General features: G+C 43.8%; 1 long non-coding RNA gene across 1 annotated transcript; it reads left to right on the forward strand.

Annotated features, from left to right (window-relative positions):
* Positions 1-420: 420 nt before the first annotated feature.
* LOC136655647 (uncharacterized) lies at positions 421-2758 on the forward strand. The gene is made up of 2 exons (XR_010794666.1): positions 421-1144; positions 2376-2758. It is a non-coding gene; the product is annotated as an uncharacterized lncRNA (long non-coding RNA).
* Positions 2759-9424: the final 6666 nt, after the last annotated feature.

The following is a 9424-nucleotide window of genomic DNA, read 5'->3' on the forward strand; positions in this document are numbered from 1 at the left end:
AGTAATGGTCTAAAATGCTAACATGAACAACAGTGTCCTGGGCCACCAAGAACCTTGGGCAATCTTGCCTAATACCAAACAGTTTAGTTCCATTTCAGAGATTATTTTTTCTGTTGTGCCATTTATAGTTCAGGTCATGTTATCTAAGCTCATTTTAATACTTACAAAATGTTTCTTGGTAACGTTGTACATGAATGAACATATACTGCATTTATCAAGAATTATGATTCTGGTTATGTTGATACAAAGAATGAAAGATTCTTTAAATGAGAGGGCAGAGGGAATATTTGAGCGGTTGAATTATCACAACTATAGACATTCACTGGAGGTAAAATTTATCTTATGTACTTTTGTTATATACTTGCTGCACAGTGCCACAGGGCACATATAGCCCAAGACTATACTCTCCCCCCCCCCCACACACACACTTTGGTGCAGCTTTGCCAAAAAGGACTATGCTGTATCCAGCGGAGGGAGGGATCAGGTTGCTTCGGAGGGGAAAGAGAATATAAATCCCCTGACCCATCCATAAGTCTCCCTTGCACAATGGGTCTCCTCTGACCTATGCCAACTCTTTGGGGTAAGTCCAAGAAAGGAGATGGGGAGGCTGCAGGAATAGGGGAAAGGACCAGGATAGGGGCTAGGGGTGGCCAACCCTCAGCATGCCATGAGCCACTTTTTATGTATAATGTGCCATTCTACCTTAATGTCACTCTTAGCAATTTCCAGGATAGCTGAATAGAGCCTCCAAGTTCAAAGGCAGTATATCTCCCAAGTGCCAGAAGGTACAGAGCAAGAAATACAGGAGTGCTGTTGCCTATTTGGGGCTGTCCAAAGACACCTGGCTGAGGCCAAAAAGATGGCCTGCATGGACTTTTAGTCTGGTCCTGCAGGACCAATTCTGTAGTCTATATAAGGTTCATTCATTGCCCTGCTGCACAGCCCAGCCCAGCCCACCTTTGTCTGTCTGTCTTTTCATCCTCAGAGATGATCTTAGCCAGGATCTCTTTGTGGATGATTTTCCTGAAGATGGTGTCTCCACTGGGCTGGGCCACCTAGGTTTTGCTGATCTCATTGGCCATCTCTGCGCTGCCCTGCTTGGCCTCCCCAACCACCTTCCACAGCCTGTCCCAGGCCTTCTTGGGTAAGTGAGTGATCCACTAGTTAGTAGAATGCAGCTCTCTAGCATCTGCCCTACTGACTTTCTCTCCTGTCCATCACTCTTTTTCTGTCTTTCTCCGTGTTTTCCAACTGGAGCAAATCAAGTAGAGTAGGTGTGGCCACCCTGAGTATGCCCACTGTAGCATTAGAAACTTGAGAGTATGCTGTGAAAAGAGTAGCAAAGAAGTCAAGCAAATTGTAAACTGCTATGGTGCTTTCTTTGTTGTTTAAAAGTTTTTTCCCCAAAAATATGACAACTTCATGTATGCCACTTAAAGTGCCCATGTGCCACTAATGGCATGTATGTCATGCACACATGTTGATCACCCCTGGGGATAGGATCTGGTGCATAACACTGCCACCGGATCCACCCTCTCCCACAGATTCCCTGCTCCTGTTCCTCCTCCCCTCTGCAAGGGGGTGCCCCTGCCCCCTCCCCACTCTCTCCTTACCTGCTCTGATGTCCACATACAGGTGACAGTTGGGGAGCGCTGCCACACCTTGCAGGTTGGTAGTAATTTTGTGCTCCATTGATAGCCATCTTACAACAGTGGAAGTGTCTTCTGCTGTCGCAAAACCCCCCATAGCACAACTTGCTGCACAGAATTGGACTGATAGCCAGTGTTCCCCTTGAAACAGTTTCATAGCTATAGTATTTTTTCTAAAGGCTTTAGTTAAAAATTACTATAATTTTGATCCTTTTTTGCACCTTTTTTGAATCTCTGATCTCTATTTTATTAAATAAATTGGGCCGCAATCCTATCCAATTTTCTAGCACTGACATAAGGGCAATGCAACTCTTAGGTAAGGGAACAAACATTGCCCTGCCTTGAGGAGGCCTCCATGACTGCCTCCAAACTGCAGGATGCAGCACATGTCCCACTAGCACAGCTATGCCAGGGCTGGGAAGTTGATTAGGATTGCTCCCTTAGTTTTTGTCCTTAACGTTGAAAATAAGTAAACTTGCCTTTTTTTATCCTATACAATTTTCTCTATGCAACAGAAGTTGTTTTAGGGGAAATTTGATCTTGCTGATTTGTCTTTGTTGTAAATGTGTAGCAAAAGCATCATCAATACTCAATACGAGTATATCTAATAAGTGTGCAAGTGGGCTTACATGTGCCAGTCCAGCCATCCCTTGTTGGTACTTTGGCTCTGACTGATATGCTTCTGAAACTGCTTTACTTGCAGTATGTTTTCTATCCATTTCACAGGAGGAAGTCCTGACTGTATGCATAAATGGATACAGGCAGAAAGCTACATACTGCCCCCTGGAATGAACAAGGAAGCCCCATATGCACAAGATCTCCATGTGGGCATTGCAGCACATTTGGAACTTGAGCATTGTTGCTCAAATTTTTATGAATATGTCTTGTGGCACATAAGTGTTGCTCGAGTGCAGGTAGTGTTGGAATGATTGGGAGCTATGCAGGAAGGTAACAGTGTTAAATGTGGTCTTATGTTTGTTGTAAAATGAACAGCACATGTCAAATCTCTGCTTGTATATATGTATATTTATCTGATATTTATAACTTTAAGATAAATTGCCACTTGGACCATTAAAATTATCATTTAAAATAAATTATATCAATCCATATTTTGGGATCTTTTCATCCTAAATTATTCATTCCTCAGTACTGTATGTGTATGGGGGGGGGGGAAGTTGTTCAAAAATAAACTAGTTTGACTTATTGTGTGCAGGAAACTGTGGCCAATTGTGTTTCCCCCATTGTGAGCAATATGCTGTGCTTTTTCACTTTCAGTATTTACTGTGTGAGGGGCATACAGAGAAGGGTAGAAAACCTTAAGTACCAGTTCACCAGACTGAAACATTCTCTTATCTACAGCTAACTTTAAAGCCGATCTTGTCTGAACAGTGTACATTAAATTGTAGAGTTGCACCCCAGGCCAGTTTTCATGGGTTTGTCAGAGATCTGTGTTTTCTTCTTAACTTGGCTTTTTCTTGGGACGGGGGGGTGTTTTGTTGCTTAAAACTATGAGGTAAGGCATTCTTTGGATTAGCTTTCCTGTAAAATGAATTAGCATATCCCCATGGAAAATCAAATCTCTTATGAACTTGCTGTCTGTACAGTGCTGCTTCATTGGCTTTCTTATGAGCTGAGGTTAGCTGAATGATTTTTGTTTGCCCTATCATAGATTTATAACATTTCTTTCGCTACTATGCTACAGTACAAATATTGATTTTGTTTTTTGTTTTTTTACCTTGGCTCCTGTGAAGGGCAGACAATATCCCACCAAGCTGAAAAATGCATGCTGTCATTATGTTTGTTTTATAGTCTATATTCTTTTTGAAATATGTGAAAAATATTTCTGCCTAGATTTCTGCTTCTTAATGTGCTGGCCGCATTTCAGTGATTTAGGGCACAATTCTAACCAGGTCTTGTGTCAGCCTCAGAAGTAAGTCCTGTTTTGTTCAATGGGGCTTACTCTCAGGAAAGTGTGGTTAGGATTGTTAATGCAAGTCTCTGTTCCACTCCTTTACTACCTACAGAATCTGCATATAATTCACACACCACCACTGAAAAAGTTTCAACTCTGTACTGAATGGTAACCTCACAAAATCGCAACCGACTAGGGCTATTGTGAGAATAAATAAACTATAAATTATTTGCAGTCCCAATAACAATCATTTAATACAGCCATCTTAATCTGCAATCTTTAACTGGTTTAATTAGTATGTTAACCAACTAAGTACACAATCCTAACCCACTTTCCCCAGTAGGTCACAGATCCAGGGGGTTCCCTTTCTTAGAAGTGCTTCTGTGGGCTTTAGAGGAAGCATGCTTCACAACCCTTGGAGGATAGTGTGCAGCTGGAAGAGAGGTGTCCTCCATATGAGGTGCACTGCCTGATGGGTAGCATGTCCCCACACTTTAAAGGCACATGCATTACACACCTGAAGCTGCAGGCACCTCGTTATGCAGTGCTAGAACTTCTGAATCATTTTCCTCATTGACCTTTAACACTTTATTGATGTATAATGTTTTGAATTGTCGCACAACCTTTTATCATGCTGCACAACCTTTTCTTTCTAGTATTAGGCATTTAGGGTGATTTGGGGGTAAACTTGGAATGGCTTTACGGAGAGTTAGAATTTTTCCAGTTGAAATTAATGTAATAATTGTACTTATCTGGATTTTCTCTAAAGGGCCATTTTCAGGAATGAATTAAGTACAGATAATAAGGGAAGAGTGTACTTTAATTTCAGTGACATTACCACTGTAATAGTGAATGAGAGGGAATGGTAAAAGCTGCCAATTTGGAAGTTGAAACATTTGGTTAACAAATAGTAGTAAGTTATCCTATTAGTATTGCAGAGGCACCTATAACTGAGCTCAGAAATATACTCGTAGATATATAATTCAGCAACCTTGCCGAATATCAGCAGGTATAGAGCTAGCCAATGCCTGGGTGAGAAACTATTTGGGAATCCTAAGTCTGCTGCCTTGAATTTCATGCAAGAAATATTACAAAAACTGTTATCTGCTTCTAAGTTGCACTGGTGGCTCTAACTGGGCTGAAGTGAGGATATTGCCATCCTCATTCTTTTCAGCTTGATACTGCTGTAGAGAAGAGGCAGCAGCTGGGACTAAATTTTATCTCTGGCCTAATGGAAGAGATGCTCTGCTCTTTCTACAACCAGGTCTTCCTGGTGGCTGAGCTGTCTGTGACAGATCAGGAGAGAGATCTTGGAGTGGTGGTGGACAGCTCAATGAAAGTGTCGACCCAATGTGCGGCGGCAGTAAAGAAGGCCAATTCTATGCTTGGAAAAGGTATTGAGAACAAAACGGCTAATATAATGTTGTTGTACAAATCTATGGTAAGGCCACACCTGGAGTATTGTGTCCAGTTCTGGTCGCTACATCTCAAAAAGGACATAGTGGAAATGGAAAAGGTGCAAAAGAGTGCGACTAAGATGATTACGGGGCTGGGGCACCTTCCTTATGAGGAAAGGCTATGGCGTTTGGGCCCCTTCAGCCTAGAAAAGAGGCGCCTGAGGGGGGGACATGATTGAGACATATAAAATTATGCACAGGAAGGACAGAGTGGATAGAGAGATGCTCTTTACACTCTCACATAACACCGGAACCAGGGACCTCCACTAAGAACATAAGAACAGCCCCACTGGATCAGACCATAGCCCATCTAGTCCAACTTCTTGTATCTCACAGTGGCCCACCAAATGCCCCAGGGAGCACACCAGATAACAAGAGACCTCATTCAGGTGCCCTCCCTTGCATCTGGCATTCTGACATAGCCCATTTCTAAAATCAGGAGGTTGCACATACACATCATGGCTTGTAACCCGTAATGGATTTTTCCTCCAGAAACTTTTCCAATCCCCTTTTAAAGGCATGCATGCCAGATGCCAGCACCACATCCTGTGGCAAGGAGTTCCACAGACCAACCACATGCTGAGTAAAGAAATATTTTCTTTTGTCTGTCCTAACTCTCCCAACACTCAATTTTAGTGGATGTCCCCTGGTTCTGGTGTTATGTGAGAGTGTAAAGAGCATCTCTCTATCCACTCTGTCCATACCCTGCATAATTTTGTATGTCTCAATCATGTCCCCCCTCAGGCGCCTCTTTTCTAGGCTGAAGAGGCCCAAATGCTGTAGCCTTTCCTCATACGGAAGGTGCCCCAGCCCCGTAATCATCTTAGTCACTCTCTTTTGCACCTTTTCCATTTCCACTATGTCTTTTTTGAGATGCGGCGACCAGAACTGGACACAATACTCCAGGTGTGGCCTTACCATCGATTTGTGCAACAGCATTATAATATTAGCCGTTTTGTTCTCAATACCTTTTCTAATGATTCCAAGCATAGAATTGGCCTTCTTCACTGCCGCCGCACATTGAGTCGACACTTTTATCGACCTATCCACCACCACCCCAAGATCTCTCTCCTGATCTGTCACAGACAGCTCAGAACTATATGTTCTGTATCAGCCTATATGTAAAGTTTTGATTTTTTGCCCCAATGTGCATGACCTTACACTTACTGACATTGAAGCACATCTGCCATTTTGCTGCCCATTCTGCCAGCCTGGAGAGATCCTTCTGGAGCTCCTCACAATCACTTCTGGTCTTAACCACTCGGAAAAGTTTGGTGTCGTCTGCAAACTTTGCCACCTCACTGCTCACCCCTGTCTCCAGGTCAGTTATGAAGAGGTTGAAAAGCACCGGTCCCAGAACAGGTCCTTGGGGCACACCACTTTTCACTTCTCTCCAATGTGAAAATTGCCCATTGATACCCACTCTCTTCAACCAGTTCTCAATCCATGAGAGGACCTGTCCTCTAATTCCCTGACTGTGGAGTTTTTTCAGTAGCCTTTGGTAAGGGACCATGTCAAACGCCTTCTAAAAGTCCAGATATATAATGTCTATGGGTTCTCCCGCATCCACATGCCTGTTGACCTTTTCAAAGAATTCTATAAGGTTCGTGAGGCAAGACTTACCCTTACAGAAGCCATGCTGATTCTCCCTCAGAGAGGCCTGCCTCAGCAAGGCCACTAAAAATGAGTGTTGGGAGAGTTAGGACAGACAAAAGAAAATATTTCTTTACTCAGCGTGTGGTCGGTCTGTGAAACTCCTTGCCGCAGGATGTGGTGATGGCATCTGGCCTAGATGCCTTTAAAAGGGGATTGGACAAGTTTCTGGAGGAAAAATCCATTATGGGGTACAAGCCATGATGTGTATGTGCAACCTCCTGATTTTAGAAATGGGCTATGTCAGATGCAAGGGAGGGCACCAGGATGCAGGTCTTTTTTATCTGGTGTGCTCCCTGGGGCATTTGGTGGGCCGCTGTGAGATACAGGAAGCTGGACTAGATGGCCCTATGGCCTGATACAGCAGGGCTGTTCTTATGTTCTTATGTGGCTATTTTCATGAGGACTGAATTGAACCTGTGAGAACAGCAGCAGCTGCCAGATGATTTGATGATTTAATTGTACATAAATCAAATTTAGAGACTGGGCCTGGTCTGAAAGACAGTACAGTATCTGAATGATCCAAATAAAATTTTTAAAATGAGGTATTCAATAAGGAAGTGGTTCCTAAATTGTGCGCTGTGTCACCCAAAGGCACCCACAAATGCAGCACCCAAAGGCACCCACAAATGCAGTGGGATGTCTCCAGCAGTCTCTTCTTACCGCCATCTCCTGGTATCTTTTTATCTGGTATCCAGTTCTCCTGATATCTCCCCATCTTGAATGGTGGGAGATTACTTGTGATTCAAAATGGTGGCATCTGGAACAGTTGGGCATTGGCACTAACATGACAGTGTGCTGTGACCGCAGAGCACCATGACCATGGTAAGTTTGGAAACTGCTGCGGTAAGAGCATATGATTAAGCTGAAAATGATATCCATCTGGCAAACTGATACTTTTGTCCTTAATAGTTCATTGTTTTGGTGGAAGATCATAGAGTGCTCAGTTATAGCAACACTGGAACAAGTGACACAGTCCCATTATGCAGGACAGCAGATTATATTCTGCTGATTTTATTTTGCTTTATTTATTATATATAATAATATAAAATAAAAATAAAATAAAATATATTTTATTATATTCTGCTGAAGCATCTTTGTACTTTGAGTCACCATTTCTTCTGGTTTGTATATTAAAATATGCCAATGATGTTTGATATTTGCCTGATTTGTTTTCAGAAAGAACAGGGATAAAGTGACATATTTAAAGTAACTAACAGCACAATCCTGAGCTGCACAGGGGCCAGTGCAAGTCCCTTGTGCCAGCCCTGGAGAGTTGCAAATGTGCCATAAGGAGGCGGTGAACCTTGTGTCAGCCTGCCTGGGCTCTGGGCTGAGAAGGAGGAGGCAGGAGGGAGGTGTTCCGGGGCGGGGGAGGGCAGCTGGTTAGGGAGGGAGGAGGGCAGGTGGGGAGCGGGAGGCATGGTTATGCTGGATCCCAACTCCATTCCGGGGAGTTCGGAGTGGCCAAGCCGCTCTACTCTGCTCTCCTTGAACTTGCGCCACTGAGTCCGAGGAGCCCCATGGGGTCCCTTTTCTTACTTTTCCCCTTACCTCTGACTGAGCCGCTTTGGGCCCCTATACCATGCTGGATACAGTGCAAGCTTCTTGGCTTGCCTGTTCCAGCTCAGGGTAGGATTACACCCTAAGAGTTCTAAGTGAAATTAAAAAAATTAAATATAAATCTGTTGAAATGTGAAGCTATATGATCTGAGCCAAATAAGCGAACAATGGCACTGAAAATGCTTTTGTGCACCACACCTCAGTTCTTCAAAAACAACTCAGTGTAGTTCTGTCAGCCGTCCATGCTGTAATTTGCAGAAAAAACAGATAATTTGAAATTGAGTCATGTGTTTAGATGTACGAAAGATCCTACTTGTCTTCAGGTTTGGTGAGAAATTTTTAAAAACATACCATGCTTTGACTATCTTTAATGCTTGTAGCTACCCAGCAAGGACAGACAGAAGCAGCAAGATGTGCTATGGGAGTCTTTATTGAAAAAACGTACTGGTATCCACTCTTTGGACCTTCATACAAGTATTATTGAAATATATACAAGAATCTTGGAATCAATGTGACTAGCAGGTCTGGTGGATCTGAGTTCTTTGTGCTATTTATTTGTTTTTACCAAAACAATTGCTTTTAGCCAGACCTAGTTATGATTAACTACATAGCTGCAGCTGAGCTATCGTTCCACACAAACATGGTCTGGCTGCCAAGAACAATGCTGCTCTGATAAGGAACTATGTAATTTGTTCAACCTACGTGGTTCCTCTTCCCAGATTTTATTAAAGACCTGTTGGACCAGATCACAGGGCAAGTGGTATATGGATGCTGCCAGGTTTTTTAATTAGTATACAGTACAGCAGGGCTTTTCAAACTTGGGCATCGCCACGCCCCACCCTGAGGGCCCTGGCCTCTGCCCCCTTAAGGAGTGGGGACAGCAAGGAGACAGGGGGAAGGCAGTGACGCGGTCCCCTGCGGCTTGGCTGCACTTACCAGAGCCTCCTGCAGCCTCCCGGGGATGTGGGGAGCCCTGCGTGACCATCCACAAGGCTCCCTGAAGCTTAAGAAGTGAAAGTGGAGTGATTGCGCTCCACTCCCTGTTTTGTGCAGGCAGGGCGCTATTGCTCCATTTTTGCTTTTGAAGCTTTGAGGAGCCCTGCAGGAGGTTGCGCAGGGCTCCCTGCACCCCCAGGGAGGCTGCAGGAGGCTCTGGTAAGCCTCTGCAGCCCCCTGAGCAACGCAATCCT

This window comes from Tiliqua scincoides, chromosome 6 (assembly GCF_035046505.1).
Source record: "Tiliqua scincoides isolate rTilSci1 chromosome 6, rTilSci1.hap2, whole genome shotgun sequence".
In the NCBI taxonomy this organism is placed as follows: Eukaryota; Metazoa; Chordata; class Lepidosauria; order Squamata; family Scincidae; genus Tiliqua; species Tiliqua scincoides.